This window comes from Ipomoea nil, unplaced genomic scaffold, assembly GCF_001879475.1.
Source record: "Ipomoea nil cultivar Tokyo-kokei standard unplaced genomic scaffold, Asagao_1.1 scaffold2422, whole genome shotgun sequence".
NCBI classification, from domain to species: Eukaryota; Viridiplantae; Streptophyta; class Magnoliopsida; order Solanales; family Convolvulaceae; genus Ipomoea; species Ipomoea nil.
Window position 1 is genome coordinate 1,445,764 of NW_017618850.1, and position 21,190 is coordinate 1,466,953.

Sequence of the window (21,190 nt, forward strand, 5' to 3'; positions counted from 1 at the left end):
TTCATATACGCAGACTTGTTGTATGCCTCATTCCATTCATCTAAAATGCAATTTTGCATTCCTAAAATTAAATTTAATAGCTATTTTCCCCCTTTATTTAATTCTTAATTAAATTTAATATCATACAGTTACATTTTAAAATTGGGTGGCATACACTCACACTTATTTTATTCAATTTCAAATGTATTCTTCATTTGAATTAATAATTTTTATATAGTTATAATCGTTATAATAATATTATTACCAATAAGGCAATAACCATAAAAAATACACTAATGTCCTTATGGGTCATTTTACATGTTAACCGTTAATCTAAACTGCTAATTTTACCAAACATCTTTTTTACAAACCGTTGATACAATCTGCTGGTCAAACCCGCTAATCTAATCCACTATTTGTTAACCGCTAACACAACCCGCTAACGCTAACCGCTAACCGCTGATTGTCAAACAAGGCCAAACAAGGCCAATCTTTTTCTAAAAGACATAAATAGGAGACATTTTTGTTATATATTACTAGAATTTTCACCTGTTCGATGCACGGAATGGATTTATTATAAAATATTAAGAATATTTGGGTCGTTTTACAATTATTTAAATTATAACATCAAATATTATATAGTGCAATTGAAGATATGGTTTGGATCGTTTATGTTTGTTGATGCTATCATTGCTTGAGTTCGAGCAAATAATTGCTTAAATTAATAGCTAATGTGTAGATGTACGCATGCAGTGCTGTAACTTTAGAGATTTTATATATCATTGTTTAAAATTTTTATAAATTAGACAAGTGTGCTCGTTCTCTAGCAACTAGGTTATAGTAATCAATTCGTATCCTTGTTCATTTGTATGGATGATATATTTTTGTCTAGATATATAACAATTTTTTCATTTTGAAAAAAAAAACATAATATCAGCGACTGTATTTACACATTATTGAAAACCTCTTTGTAGACGAAATTGGTAGTCGCAACACAATCTTTTCCATCCTCGTCTAGAGCTAACATCTTTAGGCCATCAAGATGGGTGACTCAGGAGAAAGTCACGTACAATTGTCCGTGATTACATACCGTTTTTTTTAGTAATAACTCAACCTGAGTTAGTGTTTGGCCCTGACTTTTGTTGAAGTCATGGCATATGCAGGCATCAATGGAATTGTTTACGTTGGAACTTGAATGGTAATCTCGTATTAGAAGGAGTGAGAGACAATCGGGGGATAAGAACTTTAGTCCCTGTGTCCCATTAACTATTCTTGCTTTGACAATGTGATCTGTCAATCCTGTGATGATGAGTGTAACAACCCAAAATTTTTCTCCCAAATTAATCCTCTTTCATAAAATAGTTAGTCAAATCCCTCTCAAAATATTACGTTTTATTCCCTAAAATTTTTGACTAGTGACTAGTATGTATAAATTAATTAGTCAAAATTATTTATACGAAATGATTTAATACAAAATCCTATTTATATATACTTATTTCCAAAATTCGATTTGGGAAAAAAATATATTCTTCTATTCAAAGGCCAACCAAAAAGTCAACCTAAGAGGAACATGTAAATCTGATAGCCAAGTTTTTTACCCAAACTTGATTTCAAAATAAACCTATCGTGTTACTATAATTATTAGATTATATTATAGTCTAACCCAACTTTTGACCCAAAATTATAACCCAAAGACCAAAACACAAATTCCCCACTTTACCCCTCACTTTGGCATGAATGACTGATGTGCATAGCCTACGGTTTTGTACCCTAAGTATAAATGTCTATTATTCTATTGTTATGCCTCCCAATCCCTCCACACATCACTCCATCTTCATTTCTTTCTCCTGATAAACTAAGTGAGCAAGAGGCAGCACTTAGGTAATGAATCTTCATCTCTTCCTTTCATCTTCTATGTCTCTTCTCCATCTCTCTTCTCCTCTTCAGCTAAGATAAGGTAGTACTAAATACATTCTTGTGTATGCGAATGATGTATTGTATGTATTTCTTTGGTTGTTTGGTTTTGGGGGTTTAGGAAGTGGAGAAGCAAGCCATCCTTGAGGCTTAGAGGAGGGATTCAAGCTTTGGAGAGCATCAAGCTTGAGGTATAACCCATGGACATCCAAACTATAAGGGGATGTTTGGTTCATGGAAAATATTTTCTTTAAAGTAGAGGAAAATGTTTTTTTCCGGTGTTTGGTTCATGGAATTCATTTTTCATTGGAAAATGAATTCCTCAAATTTGAGGAAAACAAAATCCTTGGTTGCACCAAGGATTTTGTTTTCCATGGGGGATGGGAAAGAAAAAGTGATATGGATTACCAATTTTACCCTTACTTTCTTTTTTAATTATATTACTCTTATTAATTTGTAAGGGCATATATGTCTTTATACTCGTTATTTCTTACAATTTCAAATCTAACCAAACAATAGAATCAGTATTCCCAGTAATTCTTTTTCCACCAACCAAATAATGAAATTCATCTTCCTAGTAATTGTTTTTCCATGGAATTTCAATTCCACTTCCCTTAAAATATTTTCTGCAAACCAAACGAGCCCTAAGTATTTTCTTTTCCTTGTCTGAAAATGAGTATGTATTCTTCTTGTTGATGTGTGAACTTTAGAAATTATATCATTGTTGAGTTTGATGTGTGAAATGTGTTGAATAATGTTGTATTATTGTTATCTTACTGTGGAGTGGTGTTGGGGTGTTGCATCAGGTCTGGAAGTGGGCAAAAAGCCCAAAAGAAGAAGAAAACACGAAGAGATGAGGTTATTGCCTCGCCCCTCTTCGAAGGCGCGCGGGCTCTGTTGCGAGTCCCGAGAGACTTACCGGCAGGCCTGCGTGCCCGGTGACAGGCCGTTTGCGGTCTGCCACTTTGCCCAAGCCCCGCAGTTTTCATGGCGGGTCTCGCACGACCCGCCGCCTAGCCCACACGGCCTAGGGGCCCCTTCGGCAGTGTACACTACCGCGGGTCCGGCCACTTGGGCTTTACGGGTTTTCTTGATCTGTGGGACTCGGGGAGTTGTTCTAAGGTACTATGTGTTGTGTGATACTTGTCGAAAAATGATTTTACCAACAAAGGAGTGATGTATTGATTTGATTGATGTTTGAACCAACCTTGTTGATGTATATGTGTTGAGCTTGATTCATAAGTGAAGTACATCGAATAGCATGTTTCAAATGGGTTGTTGGATGTGATCCAAACATGTATTAAGTGTTGATTAGTATGAAATGAGTTGTATCCTCGTGAGATGACGTTACAAGGATCCCTTGAGTATGAGTCATTACATATGATCCACATTATTTTGATTCAACTTGATATCCCGTATCCCTTATTTCCTCAAACTACATTTAGGCATAGTATGTCACTTGTGTGATATATTGTATCTTGGCGTGAGAAAACCTTTTTAATTTGGAGGTGGCGTATGAACTCAGTTACTTGAAATGATATGATGAGATGATGTGATCAAATGAAAGTCGGTGGAGAATTCCCGAAATTATGTGTATAAAAAGTGGCCTGGTAGAAAAGTTCTGGGTACACTTTGGGGCTTGAGCTATTACTCGCTGGGCTTGGAATCCCAGTTAGGGGCTGTGCACACTTAAGATAGCAGTCTCGTTTCCATGTTACTTATGAGATTTGTGGGTGAGACGTTGATTAGGCTAGTCGAGAATTCCTGACCACGGATAGGTTCATTCACACATGGTGAAGTTCCTATCTCCCCACTGTTATGATATGATGAGATGGGTACGGTTCATGGAAAGTATGATGACCCTCCACTACTAATATATATATATATATATATATATATATATATATATATATATATATATATTGTTAGAAATAATTATTTCATAACAATGATTTATATAATAAAGGTTGTAATTCCATAAGGTACTCACGTTGATGATTAGTGATGTGTAAAAGCGGAATTACTGGGTGAAATTCCCTCCCTCTCATTCTGTTAAAATTTAAGTTTATAAGGGTTAAAAGATGTATAATGGATAAGGTTATGGGTTTCACAATCCTAAAGGGATTTCTATTCCTAAAAGGAGGTCACAATCCTAAAGGGATTTCTATTCCTAAAGGAGGTTCCCCATTCCTCTTGAAAGAGGGTTTCTCATCACATCTATAAATACCCAGGAAAACTCACGGGATCTTAACAGTTTTCAAATCTCTAAGTTTTCTAGTCTCCGTATCATCAGGAGGTGATTAAGGAATACGGATCAGAGAGGTGAAGCATTATATTCTTGATTCATTTAATTTAGAGATTACTTCTTCAATGGAGCCAAGTAAGTTCTATCTTTTCCATTTAATTAAAAATCATGATCATGAACATTGTTTAGTTGATTGATTTGATTTACATGCGATCATTGTTAATTGTGCTTCCGCATTCAAGTTATAGCGCATAAAGGATTATTTAACATTTGGTATCAGAGCCTGCTTGTAAATTGATTAATCACTAAAATTAAGGTTCATGATATTTTGGGATTTTTAATTATAAGGTTTTGTCGGATTTGTTGAAATTGATCGATATCAAAATCACAGTCGTATGTTTGTCTTCACGCCTCCCATGCTTCCCCTTTATCTGGCGAGCGAATATGTGCATACAACATATATATGCATTGCATTTATTGTGTTTGCCAGAATAATGTATACATGTATATACAATTCTTGTTAGTCCTGCACATACATATGTTCACAATGTGATTCAATGCTATGTATGTATTTAAGGCTATGTAAGTTGAAACCAATTTCCTTTTGCTTGTTCTCTTAATTCTTTCTTTCGGCAAAGAGAAAACAAAGAAGAAACCCATTTGATTAACATCATGTACGTACTGCTCAAGTTTGTGAATCATTGTTATATGGTTACTTAGTTTGTAATAATGATTGGTACGTACTGTTCAAGTTAAACATATATGGTTGCTATCTACGTACGTACTGTTGATATATGGTTTGCCCATATTACTTGTTATTGCATATGATTTATGTGTTATATGATTTGACAATATCAATTATGTATTATATGTTATATAAGAGAACGGCATATAAATTAAGGTTTATTTTGTTTGGACAATTAAATTGAGCCTATTTGGGTTTATTTAAAGTATTATGGACTCACTTTAAATTTTAGGCTCATTTAATTTGTGTTTATATTTAAGTCTATTTGGGTTATTTAAAGTATTATGGATTTGCTTTAAATTTTAGGCTTATTTAATTTGGGTTTATATTTGAGCCGTTTGGTTTATTTAAAGCATTAAGGACTTGCTTTAAATTATAGGCTCATTTGGAATCAATTATGGTTGGAGGTTATATTCATTATTAATTTATATATATGTTTATAAATGAATTATTAGCATAAGGCGAGTGTGTTAGTCGCCAAAGCGGCCCACTCATGGTAATAGCTAATTAATCATTTATGTTTATGTTTACAACATATATATAAATTAAGGTTTATTCACATAAATGATTTATTAGCATAAGGCGAGTGTGTTAGTCGCCAAAGCGGCCCACTCATGGTAATAGCTAAATGATCATTTATGTTTATGTTTGCAACATAAATTAAGGTTTATTCACATAAATAAATTATTAGCATAAGGCGAGTGCGTTAGTCACCAAAGTGGCCCACTCAAGGAAATAGCTAAATAATTATTTATGTTTACAAATGTTTATCGTACACAAGTATTTTGCATCTTTGAATGACACTAAAGGATTGATAAACATTTGTGATCATTAACACATGGTTCTAGCGGTTGCCCAAAGGTAGATCAGACATGTGATTAATGACAATTTAGGAGATTATGATTCTTGTTTTGTTAATATGTAGTGCATGTCCAAAGATGGCCTATATATTAAATTGAAAGTTGATGAATAGTCTCATTCAAGTATGTGTGAATGATGCATGTCGGTAAATTGACATTGTATTTAAATTTGACCCAAAGGCGGATTTAAATGCAAACTTAAGGTCTATAAATTATAGTCTGAATAAAGGTTTGTTACTCAAAGCAATTGATATGTGAGATAAATGTTCGCAGTGAACACTATAATATCACGCTATAATGGTGACAATTTTAATGTCAGTGGTAATAGCAACAAGTTTAAAAAAAAAAAAAAAAAAAAAAAAAAGGTCAAGCATCCTATGAAGGTGCAAGGTAATGTTCAGAAAGTGCAGAAATGCTATTCTGTAACAAACCTGGGCACAAGAAGGCTGAATGCCTGAAGAGGAAAGCTTGGATGGAAATAAAAGTATACATTCAGTTTCAGTATGCTTTGAATCCAATCTTGTTAAGGTTCTTTCTAATACTTGGTGGTTAGGCACTGGTGCTACCACGCATGTTTATAACATTAAGCAAGTTTTTTGATGTTTTAACCTCACATGGAAAATGAAAAGTGTCTTTTTTTCATGGGAAACATGATGAAAGCTAGAATTGAAGGTATTGGAACTTACAGAATTAAGCTGGATACAGGTTTTGCCTTGATCTTGAGAATTGTCTGTATGTTCCAAATCGTTCTAGAAATCTTGTTTCAACAGCTAGGTTGGAAACATTGGGTTTTTACTTTAAGATTGGAGACAAATGTTCGTATCAACAAAACCCTTTACGGTTCTGGTGTTTTGTTGGATACACTATACTGTTTAAATCTTAATGTTGACTTTGTTAATTCCTTGTTTAATGTTATGAGTGAGGTTTCTGTAAAAAGAAGTGCACCAAAAGAATCTTTAGCTGACTTGTGACATAAAAGGCTTTGTCATATATCCAAATAAAGGATATTGAGACTTATTAAAGTTGGAATTTTGTCTCAATTGGATTTTAATGACTAGAATGATGCATGTGTCGATTGCATAAAGGTAAAGCAAGTCAGACATGTATCAGTACACTCAGCCACAAGAAGCTCATGATTACTTGATTTAATACATACAGATATCTGTGGTCTCTTTTGATGATCCGTCTTGGAGCGGTGATGAATAATTTATTACCTTTATTGATGATCATTCTGGGTACTGTTACATCTATTTACTGCGTGAAAGATCTCAGTCTGTGGATGTCTCAGAGACATTCATATTTGAAGTTGAGAGTCAGTTAAATAGAAAGGTAAAGACAACTAGATCATATAAAGGTGATGAGTATTATGGGAAAACATCAAAAGTTGGGCAAATTCTTGACCCATTTAAAGAAATTCCTCGAATCTAAGGGCATTTGTGCATTATACACAATGTTAGGCACACCACATCAAAATGGTGTGGAAGAAAGGTGAAATCGTACTCTAAGGGAAATGGTTAGGAGTAAGGTAAATAACTGTACATTGCCTGTTTCATTGTGGATATATGCATTAAAAACAATAGCATACTTACTCAATAGGGTTCCTAGTAAGGTTGTTTTTTAAAACACCTTACGAACTGTGGACAAGAAGGAAACCTAGTTTGAGGCATCTTCACATTTGGGGCTGTCAAGCTGGAGTGAGGATATATAATCCACATGAAAATAAATTGGAATCCAGAACCATTAGTGGTTATTTCATTGGATATCCAAAAAGGTCTAAAGGGTACATGTTTATTGTCCTAATCATAAGTACGAGGATTGTTGAGTCTGGTGATGCTCGCTTCATTTAAAATGGCGAAGTCAGTGGGAGTGTGGGAGCTCGTAATGTTGAGATTAAGGAGTCATTGATGGTTCCAGATTCATCAAGTGATCCTTTTTCCTGTTGTTGTTCCTATTGCTGTAGTGCAGTGTAGCCTTATGGAAATACTTTGGAACAACAACAACTAGATGCTCAAATTCCACATGAGGAAGCTATTGTGAATGAAGATGAGGTTGAAACTCAAGATGATGATCAAGTGAAATCTCAGCAGGAAGTGGCATTAAGGAGATCTACTAGATAGAAAAGATCAGCCATTCCTGATGACTATATTGTTTATGCACTTGAGCATGAAAGTGACTTGAGCATTGATAATTATCCAGACTCATTTAACCAAGCCATGCAGGATAATAATTCTCCTTGAGAATTATTTTGGTTTTGGTGGCTCATTCCGTTCTTGAGCTCCACCAAATGGTTATTAAAATCGCCTTCTGAATGGTAAATTAAAAGAGGAAGTATACATGGATTAGCCGCAAGGCTTCATGGCCACAGGAAAGGAAAATCTGATATGTAGATTGAAGATGTCGATCTATGGATTAAAACATGCTTCTAGACAATGATACTTGAAATTGTCATTTGGTTTTGATCATTGTTGATCAGTGTATCTACATAAAGGTTTAATGGAAGCAAGTTTGTAATCCTAGTATTACATGTTGACGACATTCTTCTTGCTGCTAATAATAAATGGATGTTGCGTGATATTAAGGAATATCTTTCTAAGAACTTTGAAATGAAAGATATGAGTGAGACTTCATATGTGACTGGAATAAGAAATATTCTGTGATAGATCACATGGGATTTTAGGTTCATCCTAGAAGACTCACATTAACAAAGTTTTAGAAAGATATAAACTGGAAATCTGCAAAAGAGGGTCCTGTGATACTTACAAGGCACTAAGGACCACATGCTCACATATAAAAGGAACGAATAACCTAGAGGTTATAGGTTATTCGGGTTCAGACTATGCCGGATGTTTGGATACCCGAAAATCCACATTCGAATATATTTTTCCACTTGCTCATGGAGCAATATCTTGGATGAGTGTGAAGGAGCCTGTCATTGCTACTTCCACTATAAAGGCAGAATTTGTAGCATGCTTTGAGGCTACAATTCAATAATCATGGCTGCGTAATTTCATTTATGGTTTGGGCATTGTTGACACTATAGCCAAACCATTGAGGATTCATTATGATAATACAACAGCTATGTTCTTCTCAAAGAACGACAGATATACTAGTGGTGCCAAGCACATGGATTTGAAATTTCTGTCTGTTAAGGAGAAGGTACAAAATCAAAAGAGTATCAATATTGCATATTGGCACTGATCTTATGATCACGGATCCGTTGACTAAGGGATTGGCGCCCACGACCTTCATTGGCCATGTTGGAAGGATGGGCATACTGGTAAAGTCCTTGTATAACGGTTAACTCTGCCATACATGTATGGATTTATGTTTGATAGCACATCAGGTTGATGATACTCTTAGATATCTATTCAGGTTTTGATTTTGTTATGGTTGATGTTGATCACTTATTTATGCATAATTCAGAAGTGATAACAATGGTCTTGTTTAAGACATAAGGAATAAGGTAGTTTCGGATTTTACCTTATTATTACGGTTCGAATTTTTATTAACTGTGATAAATGGAAGGGAGCGGGACGCTATGTCAGGCCTGTAACCACCATGATTCGGTTAATAAAGTTCGATAAGGTGGTGAATTTTACATTTTCATATTAAGTGAGCTCAAATTAAGGATTGAAAATTGTAAAGTCACGCATATATGAATCAAGTGGGAGATTGTTAGAAATAATTTATTCCTAACGTTGATTCATATAATTAAGGTGTCATGCTCATATGAATCAGTGGGAGACTGTTAGAAATAATTATTTCCTAACAATGATTTATATAATAAAGGTTGTAATTCCATAAGGTACTCACGTTGATGATTAGTGATGTGTAAAGGCGGAATTACTGGGTGAAATTCCCTCCCTCTCATTCTGTTAAAATTTAAGTTTATAAGGGTTAAAAGATGTATAATGAATAAGGTTATGGGTTTCACAATCCTAAAGGGATTTCTATTCCTAAAAGGAGGTCACAATCCTAAAGGGATTTCTATTCCTAAAGGAGGTTCCCCATTCCTCTTGAAAGAGGGTTTCTCATCACATCTATAAATACCCACGAAAACTCACGGGATCTTAACAGTTTTCAAATCTCTAAGTTTTCTAGTCTCCGTATCATCAGGAGGTGATTAAGGAATACGGATCAGAGAGGTGAAGCATTATATTCTTGATTCATTTAATTTAGAGATTACTTCTTCAATGGAGCCAAGTAAGTTCTATCTTTTCCATTTAATTAAAAATCCATGATCATGAACATTGTTTAGTTGATTGATTTGATTTACATGCGATCATTGTTAATTGTGCTTCCGCATTCAAGTTATAGCGCATAAAGGATTATTTAACATATATATATAATAAAACAGAATCCTAGATTTCCCTCCAAAACTAGCATTCCCTCCAAAATTGTGAATGGGCAGCAGCAATGGGATATGTTTGGCCCAGAAATTTTTAAAAAATATAATTATATATTGGCCCAACATTTGTTATATTAAAACTTTTATTTTTTATTAAGTTAGTATATATATATATATATATATATATATATATATATATATATATGTGTGTGTGTGTGTGTGTGTGTGTGTGTGTGTGTGTGTGTGTGTGTGTGTGTGTGTGTGTGTGTGCGCGCGCGCGCGCGCACACGCGCTAACTTTTTAATAGTTTGTAATTTTGATTAGTTTTTTAATAATTTACAAAGAAAGTTAGTAAAGTAAAATCAAGTAGGGAAAAAATTTTCCCATCTAAATGTGAATGCATATTAATAGATTTGTAAGATTTTTTTTTTTTTTTTTTTTGTGTGTGTGTAAACCACGAGGTGGTCCGGGTCTTTCTCAGTCGTTTAACTTTGTAAGATCATTATTGCAAATGAGATTAGCAATAGGGTGAATCAACGATTTGGTCCCTCACTTATTCGCGACTTGTCAATGTTGCCCCTGAATCACGTATTCATCGATTTAGTCCCCGAAAATAATTGTTTTTCGTCAGATCAGTCCCTGTGGCCGTATTCCGTCAAGTCTCAGGCGAGAACTCCGATTTGCCCTGGGCATTTTGGTCTTTTCACCGGAGCTTAACTCTGACCAAGCTTCGCCGGAGAAGCTCAAGCTCGCCGGAGGGAGCTCCATCTCTACTCTGCTCGTCGAAATTAGCTCACCCGCAGTAGTGATTCATCTTTCTTCGACGACATTCCATCGTCGTCGACGTTAGTTCAGAGTTTGATGCCTTCAAAATGTTCTTCAAAGTGGAGATGGGAGTTTCAGGCTAGATGTTGACTCTTACGCCGTACAACACGTGTAATGGAGCAGGCCTGAAATCTGTGAAGTTGTTAGTCTTCTCTTCTTCAATCTTTGTGTTGTTCTGATCAGCCATTGTCGCAGTTCCTGCAGATGCTTCACCATCTTCTGCAACCTCTTCACCACTCATCTCAATTTCTTGTATTGCATCCATATGTGACTTAGTTTCAGTGACTGCAGAACCTGTTCTTGTCTGGGACTGGGCGCCATTGATATCCACCGGCACCGGAGGTTTTTCTACGACGATCCGGAGAGCTATAAGTGCATCTATTTGCTTGCTTAGCTCATCCTCCTCCTTCCTCACTTCCTCCACCTTTTCTCTTTAAAACCTAACAACTTTATTGAATTCATCGTCAAGCCTTCTGAAGAACACCAGCTCGTATTCTCCTCCGGCTTCTGACGACATAGGGAACATTGTTTGGTACTGCGGCGCTCCAATAACCCCTTCCTAGCCTGCTCCACAGCATTCACCGGTATAACTTCTTCATCTTCATGATTTCTCCTGGGAGTGCCTCTAGGGCTGCCCAATCGATTCGTCAACCCGCTGAAAGCCCGGTACATGGACAGCCTTCTCTTCAATGAATTCTTGCGCGTCGCCGCCGCCGCCGGAACAGATGATTGCGCCGCTGCGGCGTTCCGCCGCCGGAATCTGGAGATATCTTTCAGAACTCCCTTTAGAAAGTTGTAATCCATGTATGCTTCCCCCCCATTCTTGAACCATCTGGGAAGCTAGTTCCTTCCCGAACTTCATCTTTTCGCAGAGAGCAGAGTAGAAATGGCGGCCCCAACTACCCACCCAAATGCCAATTAATGAAGAAGAAGGTGTGAAAAGACCAAAATGCCCAGGGCAAATCGGAGCTCTCGCCTGAGACTTGACGGAATACGGCCATAGGGACTGATTTGACGAAAAACAATTATATTCGGGGACTAAATCGATGAATACGTGATTCAGGGGCAACATTGACAAGTCGCGAATAAGTGAGGGACCAAATCGTTGATTCACCCTTAGCAATATGAATGCATGTATTGTCTTTAACATTTAAATATTACATTGTATAACTATACTTACATTTTTAATAAAACTAATTCTGCTTTGTATTATAACATTACAACAATACTTATAAATTTTTGTCCGTGCATCGCACGGGGCAAGTACTCATGTGTGTGTGTGTGTGTGTGTGTGTGTATGTATGTATGTATGTATATATATATATATATATATATATATATATATATATATATATATATATATATATATATATATATATATATATATATATATATTACCATTTTCCTCGAGGGAGTATATGATATTGATTTCATGGCTAGAGTTGACTCATTTGATTCATGTTATGGTCAGATTGTCATGATACTTGATTTCCAATGTTATGCATGATATGATGTCTCATCTTCTTTCTACGATTTGGTTGTTCTCATGATTACATGTCACTTTATCTATTCTTGAATTATTAAGTCAACTAGATCCATGTCTTGCTAATGGGTGATGAGTATATATATATATATATATATATATATATATATATATATATATATATTCTTGAGTATGAATCGCATAAATACGTGTATATGGATTTCACTTGCATATGAGCTATATACTTATAAGTTAAGTACTATTGTTGTATAAGTATATCTATATACTTGTAAACCTATTTGACTTACATCTATGATCTTGATTGGCTTAACGTGTTATAAGTGCAAAACCATCCATTTTCCAAATCTATACCTATATGTACTTTACAGGATGACGTGGTTTATACTTAGAATTCGTGCTAACGGGTTGTTTTTGTATACTTTTTACTTGACCCCTTTCAGGTCTGACAGACGATTGCTGAGAGCGAACAGAATGAGCTAGATTAGTATAGTTTTGTACTAGTTCCTAGATCTTTTGATGTTAATCCTCTTGTAGTTGACTTACTCTATCCTTATGTTTAGTAGTGCGTTAACACTTAGGCCTGTGAGTCTTTCCTTCTCTTTTCGAGCTTAGACTCTGTTTGTTGAATTTGGGCATTATGATATTTTTTTATGACGTTAATCTAGTAACTTTCCCGGTAGTTATTCTATTTAGAGTGACTACGGAGTAGCATCCCCGTTGGATGTATGATTGGGTGATTTAGTACTTATCTTTCCCCTTTTTCCTTTATTTCCGTTTTATCTACCTTTATTTCTAAGATTCATACTAGGTAAGAAATTTGGGGGTGTTACAATGAGCCACGCTTTGTTACAAATACCAAGAAAGCGGATTATGTTCCGCAATAACATAACAGATGCATCGACCTTTAAGTAAATGAATGATTAGGAATTGAAGACCCGACAATCTCAAACTATTTAAGAATTCAGGAGTGTGTACTTCTGATAGATTTTCATTGTCTGATTCTGCCTTACACAAAGAGTCATAACTTAAATATGTTTGTCCTTTTGCAGTATTCATGTCGGACATGTAGCAATTTAATGCAAACTTGATTAACAAATGGAAAAATAGCAAAATGTTGAAATATTACTTGCTAGTGATGCAAGTTTGGCACAAGATTGGATTGTTGATAATGATGAAGTTGAGGTTGAAGTTGAAGATGAAGTGGATAATGATGAGGAACGTGATGAAGCACAAAGACCATGACGGAGTTGTAGATTAAGGGAGCTTGAAGAAAATAACTTTGAATCCGAAAGTGAAGAAGAAGTTGATGTGGCTGTTGAGTTTGAAGATGATAAAAATCGTGTGGTAGATGGAGAAGAAAACCTTGAAAAGTTAATTTGATGTCTTGTTGAACACTTTGAAACTATTATTATTTGTTAATAACTTAATTATCATTTACTTTGTTTCGAAATTTGAAGACTTGGACTATTGATATGATGATTTCTTTATTTTGAACTTTTGGAGTTTGTATGAACTATGGAGTCATGGACTATGATTTGGAAATTGGAATTTGTAAGCTTTCTTTGAAAGTTTCTGAATTGTGCAGTGACTTGTGATTTTGTGGTTTTAATGTTTTAATAATGTTTTATGTATTCAATTTTTTTGTGAAAAATGAAAATGTGTTTAAACTATTAAGTTTTAACTTGTAATTCTTTAAAGTTGTATACAATTTACAATTAAACTAATCAGTTGCCAACTATCATGTAGTGTGATGACATCCGGATTATCCATCCAAGTGGATGGTTAAAGGTTTGAGCCTCGGTGGTGGGGTTTAGATTTTTTGGACTGAAAATATTTGAGAAAGTATAGAACAGATACTACCTTGTAAAGAAGTCTTTTTCAACACTGATATATGTGTGTATGGAAAATTCTCCAAGACAATTTCACGGGTGTCAATTGTGAGACAGGTTAGGTTAGGAAAATTTAGGTCTTGTGGTATATGAGCTTAGTAATATTATTTCCTACAAAATATCTATTACAGTTTTGCTATAAAGTATTACATCTATGTTATAAAGTATTATATTTAAGGCTTAATGTATTGATTATATATGCAATTTTGCTATGTAATGATAGTTTATTTACGGTAAATTGTCTATTATAATTTTCCTATAAAGTACTACATTTATTATGTTATAAAGTATTGATAATATCTGCAATTCTGTTATGTTATTACTTTATTCCTTAGGAAATGTGTATTACATTTATGTTATAAAGTATTATATATAAGGCTTAAAATATTGATTATTCAGAGTTACGAAGTTCCTTACACTCAAGCTCCACGACTATCTTATCGTATGTTGGGGTCATTGTGGACCAGTGTAGGGCGTCAATATCTTTATTTAATCATTGCTCGTTGAATGTTATCTCTAGATCGGTTAATTTACATGCTCATACTTTAGTTTCGGTAGCTTTTGATCAGAATCATTCTTTGTATTGGGACTCCGTCCCTCCTGACTCTATTGCTTTGTTCATTCATTAATATATGGCTTTGGTTGGCTTTCAAAAAAAAATATTGATTGTTATATATGTAATTCTGTTATGTTATTACTTTTTATCTTGCAAACTCTCTACTACATTTTTGCTATAAAGTACTATATTTTTGTTATAAAATATTATATATAAGGTTTAAATTATTGATTATATATGCAATTCTGCTATGTTATTAGTTTATTTCATACAAATTGTCTATTAGAGTTTTGTTATAATGTAATCCGTATTACATTTATGCAATAAAGTGTTATATATAAGGTTTAAAATATTGATGATATCTACAAATTTATTGTGTTATTACTTTATTACATACAAATTGTTTATTACAGTTTTGTTATAAAGTACTACATTTATAATATAAAGTATTATATCTAAGACTTAAGAGGCATTTGGTCCAAGGTATCTTGCATTACCATGGTAATGTGAGAAAGGTAATCTTAGATTACCTACCTTGTTCGATTCAAGGTACGTAATATGAAATCGAAGCTAATAAAAGATTATTGTCACGTAATATGAAATCGAAGCTAATAAAAGATTATTGTCACGTTAAAAGATTATTGGGGTAATCTCATTACCGAATTGGCCTTAGATAATGTGATATTACTTTTTAATAATCTAGAATCCCCCTCAATATTAATTTTTATTTCACCTTTCAATTTTACCTTCTGGTGGAATTGGAGTCACCGAAAAGGGGAAAATTCACTTTCGGGTGAAATTGGAGTGATGCAACAAGTTTTAATTGAAGCAATTCTTCGAGGAGTGTTTCTACATACCTTTTTTTTTTGTTTTTTTTTTTTAGGTTAATAATATTATTTATTTATGGGAAAATTGTATTTTTGTCTATAAGTTATAGGATAATTGTAGAATTCGTCCCTAAGTGTTGGTCATACTCACTTTTCATTCAATTCCTTAGTTATCATTGACGTTGCACTTTTCGTTCCTCTACTAATAAAACATTAGGGACGAAATTTACAATTTAGTATAACTAAGGGACGAAAAGTGAGCACGAAAGGATGAAAGTGCAATGCCAATGATAACTTAGAGACTAAAAGTGAGTATAATCTACACTCATGGACGAATTCTACAATTATCCTATAATTTAGGAACAAAAAGTACAATTTTCCATTTATTTATTTATTTTGTTAGTAGAACTACAAATTTACCAAAACATTTTTAAAAATGAACCATTTTTATACCTTTCATTTTATATGATGGCATTTATATAATTGATGTAATATAATCTAAAATATAAGTCTATAATATCTAAACAAACATGTTAATGTTATATTCCTACTTTAACCAAACGCATTGATAATCTTATATTCTTTTAGTCTCACATAGCTTTCATGGAGATAATCCTATTACTTAAGTTAATTCAAAATTCTGTGAAACAAATGACCCAATTATATCTGTAATTCTTTTATGACCTTTTTTGAGATCTGACTTGTCTCACAGATAAGACCCTGTGTATATATTCTCACGATGAACTTTTTTATCGATTTGGTGGAACAAAAAGAAAAATAAAAGAAAAGAAAAAATAGTAGTATCCCTTTGATATATAATGGATGTATTGTCGCGTTAAAATTAAAAGAAAACTAACCTCCGAGAATTTGGATTTTTTCGCAAACAACGTTTTCTGATGATGCGTAAAAAAAAGAAAAAAAAAAAAAAAAAAAAAAGAATTAAATAGAAATAAAATAGAAAAATACTACATATACTCTTATTTTTTACTCTCACATATAAAATCTTTATGTAAATACTTGTATTGGGACCCACATGAAAAGTAGTCAAGCAGTACCCGCCACTAGGAGTGTAAATGAGCCGAGCTGAGCTCGAGCATGGGTTGGCTTGAGCTCGAGCTCGAGCTCGATCGAGCTCAAAAAATGATGCTCGAGCTCGGCTCGACAATTTTTCGAGCCGCTCGAGCTCGCCTCGAGCAGCTAGATTGTTCGAGCACAGGCTCGATTTTAACCTATTTGAATTCATATTTCAATTAATAATAAACATTGTTTTATCCATACATAAATAATAAAAGCTTTAAAAAATTCTAAAGTCCAAACTTCAATGTTTAAAGACTCCAAACACTCAAAACAAGTTTACAACTCCACTTTAATTACAAGTCAATAGTAGTCATTAATCCTTACCATATATATAATATTTATCTATTTATTTAATTATGGCTTGCCAGCGGCTCGATGAACCACGAGCCTAGAATATTGAACTCGAGCTCAGCTCATTTAATAAACGAGTCGCTCGAATTCGGCTCGAGTTCGATTTTGACCGAGCTCGAGTCGTGCTTTGACCGAGCAGCTCGCAAACCGCTCGCTGCGAACCGCTCGGCTTATTTACGCCCGTACCCTTCATATCAGGAGTAAAATTTAGAGAGTATAATTTGGAAGTGTATGTAATAGAACTCAATAAAATATTAATAATTTATTGACAGGATCGGAGCTGATAATAGATAAGCACAATTGTACAAGACGTTTTCAGACGCGGAGAGGACTCATCCAAAGCCAGCGGGCAAACTGTCCCCCATTGTGCCAAGTGGCGGAAAGATGCATCCGAGCTTAGCTGTCCGCCTGTCATCACAGGTAACAGCACGTAACGAGGGGAAAGCATCTGAAGCGTTGAAACGTTGCCGGCCTGTGATTGGCTGCTCCTGGTGCGCTGACGTCGGCTGTCCCTGTTAGTGGAGCTTTCCCCTCCCTACCGGACGCCATAAAAGAAGTGGGTGTAGTGATAGCCTAATCACTTCGTGACATGCCTTGAATAAAGTGTTCTAGCATTTCACCCTTTTTTTTTCCTCCTAATCACAATTTTGCCATTGCATTGTACGCTTCTACCATTGCATTAGAGCATCTATAGTATAGACTTTTTTTTTTTAATGAGTTTTTGTAAGTGTGATTACGGAAGAGAAGATAAGAGGGAAGAAAAAAAAAATTAATGGTAAAATAATATTCTGACAGTATACAAAAAAAAAAAAAAAAAAAAACCAAAAAGCCAGAGTGGCGGCCACTCTGACGGGCCCAACTGGCGCGTAGGGAACACACGCCCGCTGGGGAGCAAAGTGCGCACAAACGCGCTTCTTCAACGTTTTTTTTTTTTTTTCAAACCCATCTCCTGCAATATCTCTGATCTTACCGAAGATATATTTCTCTAATATCTCTTCATCACATCAGTACAAGAAATCATTCTCAAGTTCTTTCTCTGACATAAACTCCAAATAAATCGCTCATAAGGATGCTCTTAATCCACTCCAACCCCGGTAAATTATTGTGTAGATCATGATCCACACAGCGTTATACGGATCATAACAAAAAATATTAGTATATTTTTAATATACTAAATGTATATTATTTGTCTATTGAATGTACAAAATAAAAAATAATATATTTTTAGTATTTAAATAATGTACTTTTTCTGAATACAATGTACATTTTTAATATATTAAAAGTACATTATTTGTGTTTTGGACGTACATTATTTAATAATATGGTCCACACAGCTATGTGGAGCATGGTCGTCCACACAGCTATGTGGAGCATGGTCGTCCACACAATAATGATTATTCCACGACACGCCCGGCCGGCAAATAAATCACGTGCGGCTCACATCATGAATATTTTACTGAAAGGTGATAAATATTTTGGAAATATGATATTTTTTTATATAATTAATGATCACACTTGTGTGAGATTGCCTCACGAATCCTTATTCTAAGACAGGTCGGGTCAGATCAATATGCAAATGTAATGATATTTATACGAGCAAATTTAATACTAATTAGGAATAAAGTATTTGTTACTTATAAGGAAAAGCGTAATACTTTTGAAAACAAATGTAATACTTTTACATTTTGATGTAAAACTTTTATTTCCTTATAAGCAATGAATTACTTATGAAAAATATAATACTTTTGATGAAAAAAGTAATACTTTAAATCAAAATGTAAAAGTATTACATTTTATTTCAAAAGTATTTGTTAGAAGGATCAAGAGAGTCTATTGAGACGAAAAATCTATATTGTTTTAAAGAGGAGGATCTTAAAACATTTGAGGAAGCAATGAAATATCATGGTGTTGACTTTTGGAAAGAAACAATAGATGATGAGATGGACTCAATAATGGGAAATAATACACGGATTTTAACCAATCCACCACTTGGTTGTAAATCGATAGGTTGTAAGTGGATATATAGGAAAAGAAAATAAAAGTTGATGGTACAATCAACAAGTTTAAAGCTAGGCTTGTAGCACATGCAAGGCTTTAGGAAAGGAAAAGAAATTGACTTCTTTGACACATGCTCATGTAGCAAGAATTGCTACGATTAGATTGTTAATTTGTTATTTCTACATTATACAATCTTATTATTTACCAAATGGATGTTAAGACAACATTTTTAAATGGTGAATTGGCCTGGGGAAACACTACTACAAAAAAGGGTTTTAACGTCGGTTAAAATACCCCATTTAACGTCGGTTATCTTTCGACGTCGACTTTAGAGACGTCGTATGTAACATACGGCGTCGGGTTTTAGGTAAAAGCCGACGCCGTGGTCGGCTTTTAGGTAAAAGCCGAATCCGTATATATTTATTATTTTTTAAAAAAAAAAATAATTAACCTACGGCGTCGGTTTTTAGGTAAAAGCCGACGCCGTATATATTTATTATTTTTTTAAAAAATAATAATTAACCTACGGCGTCGGTTTTTAGGTAAAAGCCGACGCCGTATATATTTATTATTTTTTAAAAAAATAATAGTTAACCTACGGCGTCGGTTTTTAGGTAAAAGCCGACGCCGTATATATTTATTTTTTTAAAAATAAAAAATTAATTAATATACGGCATCGGCTTTTACCTAAAAACCGATGCCGTATGTTATTATTATTTTTTATTTATTTATATGCGTTTTATGGTTTCTACCCAACCTGTATCAATTTTCAAATCCTACGCAGCTAGCAATTTAACATTCAACATTCAACATCAACTAATTTATTAAACTAATTCAAACTATTAAACATGAAACTAATATAAAGAACACAATTCATTAAGCTAATTCAAGCTACTAAACATAAAACTAATATAAGTACCACAATTCAACAAAACTACTAAACATTAAGCCAATAAACATAAACTAATTTTAAACGTAAAGTATCAAACTATTAAACATGAAACTAATATAAAGAACACAATTCATTAAGCTAATTCAAGCTACTAAACATAAAACTAATATAAGTACCACAATTCAACAAAACTACTAAACATTAAGCCAATAAACATAAACTAATTTTAAACGTAAAGTATCAACTAAGAAGCGTTTTATTAACCCATTCATCAATAAGAAACTTAGACCATTTGTCTCTAACTTCATCAATCTCTTTTTTGTTGTAGGGCAATCTTCCTTGTCTTTCCAAAGCCTACAAAGTTCAAAAGAAATAAAATTAATAAATAAGCAAGTATTTTTAAACATTTGAAGCCAAAAGATATATTAAGAAATTACTTGCCTTATCCATTCTTTTGCTTAGATTGTTGGAAACAATTTCCAACATAAACTTCATCACATAATAACCACATTCGGTGGTTCCCTTTTGTATAGCACACTACATTGAATTACAATAAAAATAAAATAAATTAATAAAAAAAACAATAAGTTTGCATGTTTTACAAAGTGAATGAAGTACTTACCGAACATATAGTCCATTTTGGTGAACGATTTTGTTTCTTTCCACTCATCATGTTTGTTGCAGTCATACACCTATTAATATAAGACATAGAATATATATAAATACTTAGCATCACTAGTTTAATGATAACTACTAATTAATTATATAAATTTACATACGTTTCCATTATATGTTTAATGTCTTCACGCGGCCCATGACCAAGTGAATCAAACCAAAAAATTTCATTTAGTCGAGGACAAATCGCCATCAACATCCAATGCTCACTACAAATAAATAATTTATTAGTTTTAAGTGAATATAATATATAATAAAAATATATTATATATAAGTACTTTTATTTAAAACGTAATTAATATTTACTTGAGAACATATGGGGCTAAGTATACCAATTTCTTCCCCGACTGCATGGTGGCATTTATATATGATTTCCTGTCTTCCATATTATTCATTTGTGGTTGAATCCAATATGGATCTAGGAAGCCATACGTGTCTTTTGATGCCAACTCAAAACTAATGTAAATACCCCTATTCACAAACACAACCAATTATATATAGATTA

General features: G+C 33.8%; 1 long non-coding RNA gene across 2 annotated transcripts; it reads left to right on the forward strand.

Annotated features, from left to right (window-relative positions):
- Positions 1-1,798: 1,798 nt before the first annotated feature.
- LOC109152498 lies at positions 1,799-13,762 on the forward strand. Of its 2 annotated transcripts, none has more exons than XR_002049389.1 (3): positions 1,799-1,860; positions 2,015-2,084; positions 13,470-13,762. It is a non-coding gene; the product is annotated as an uncharacterized LOC109152498 (long non-coding RNA). The 2 variants fall into 2 exon arrangements; XR_002049390.1 differs by lacking the exon at positions 13,470-13,762 and adding an exon at positions 12,861-13,047.
- Positions 13,763-21,190: the final 7,428 nt, after the last annotated feature.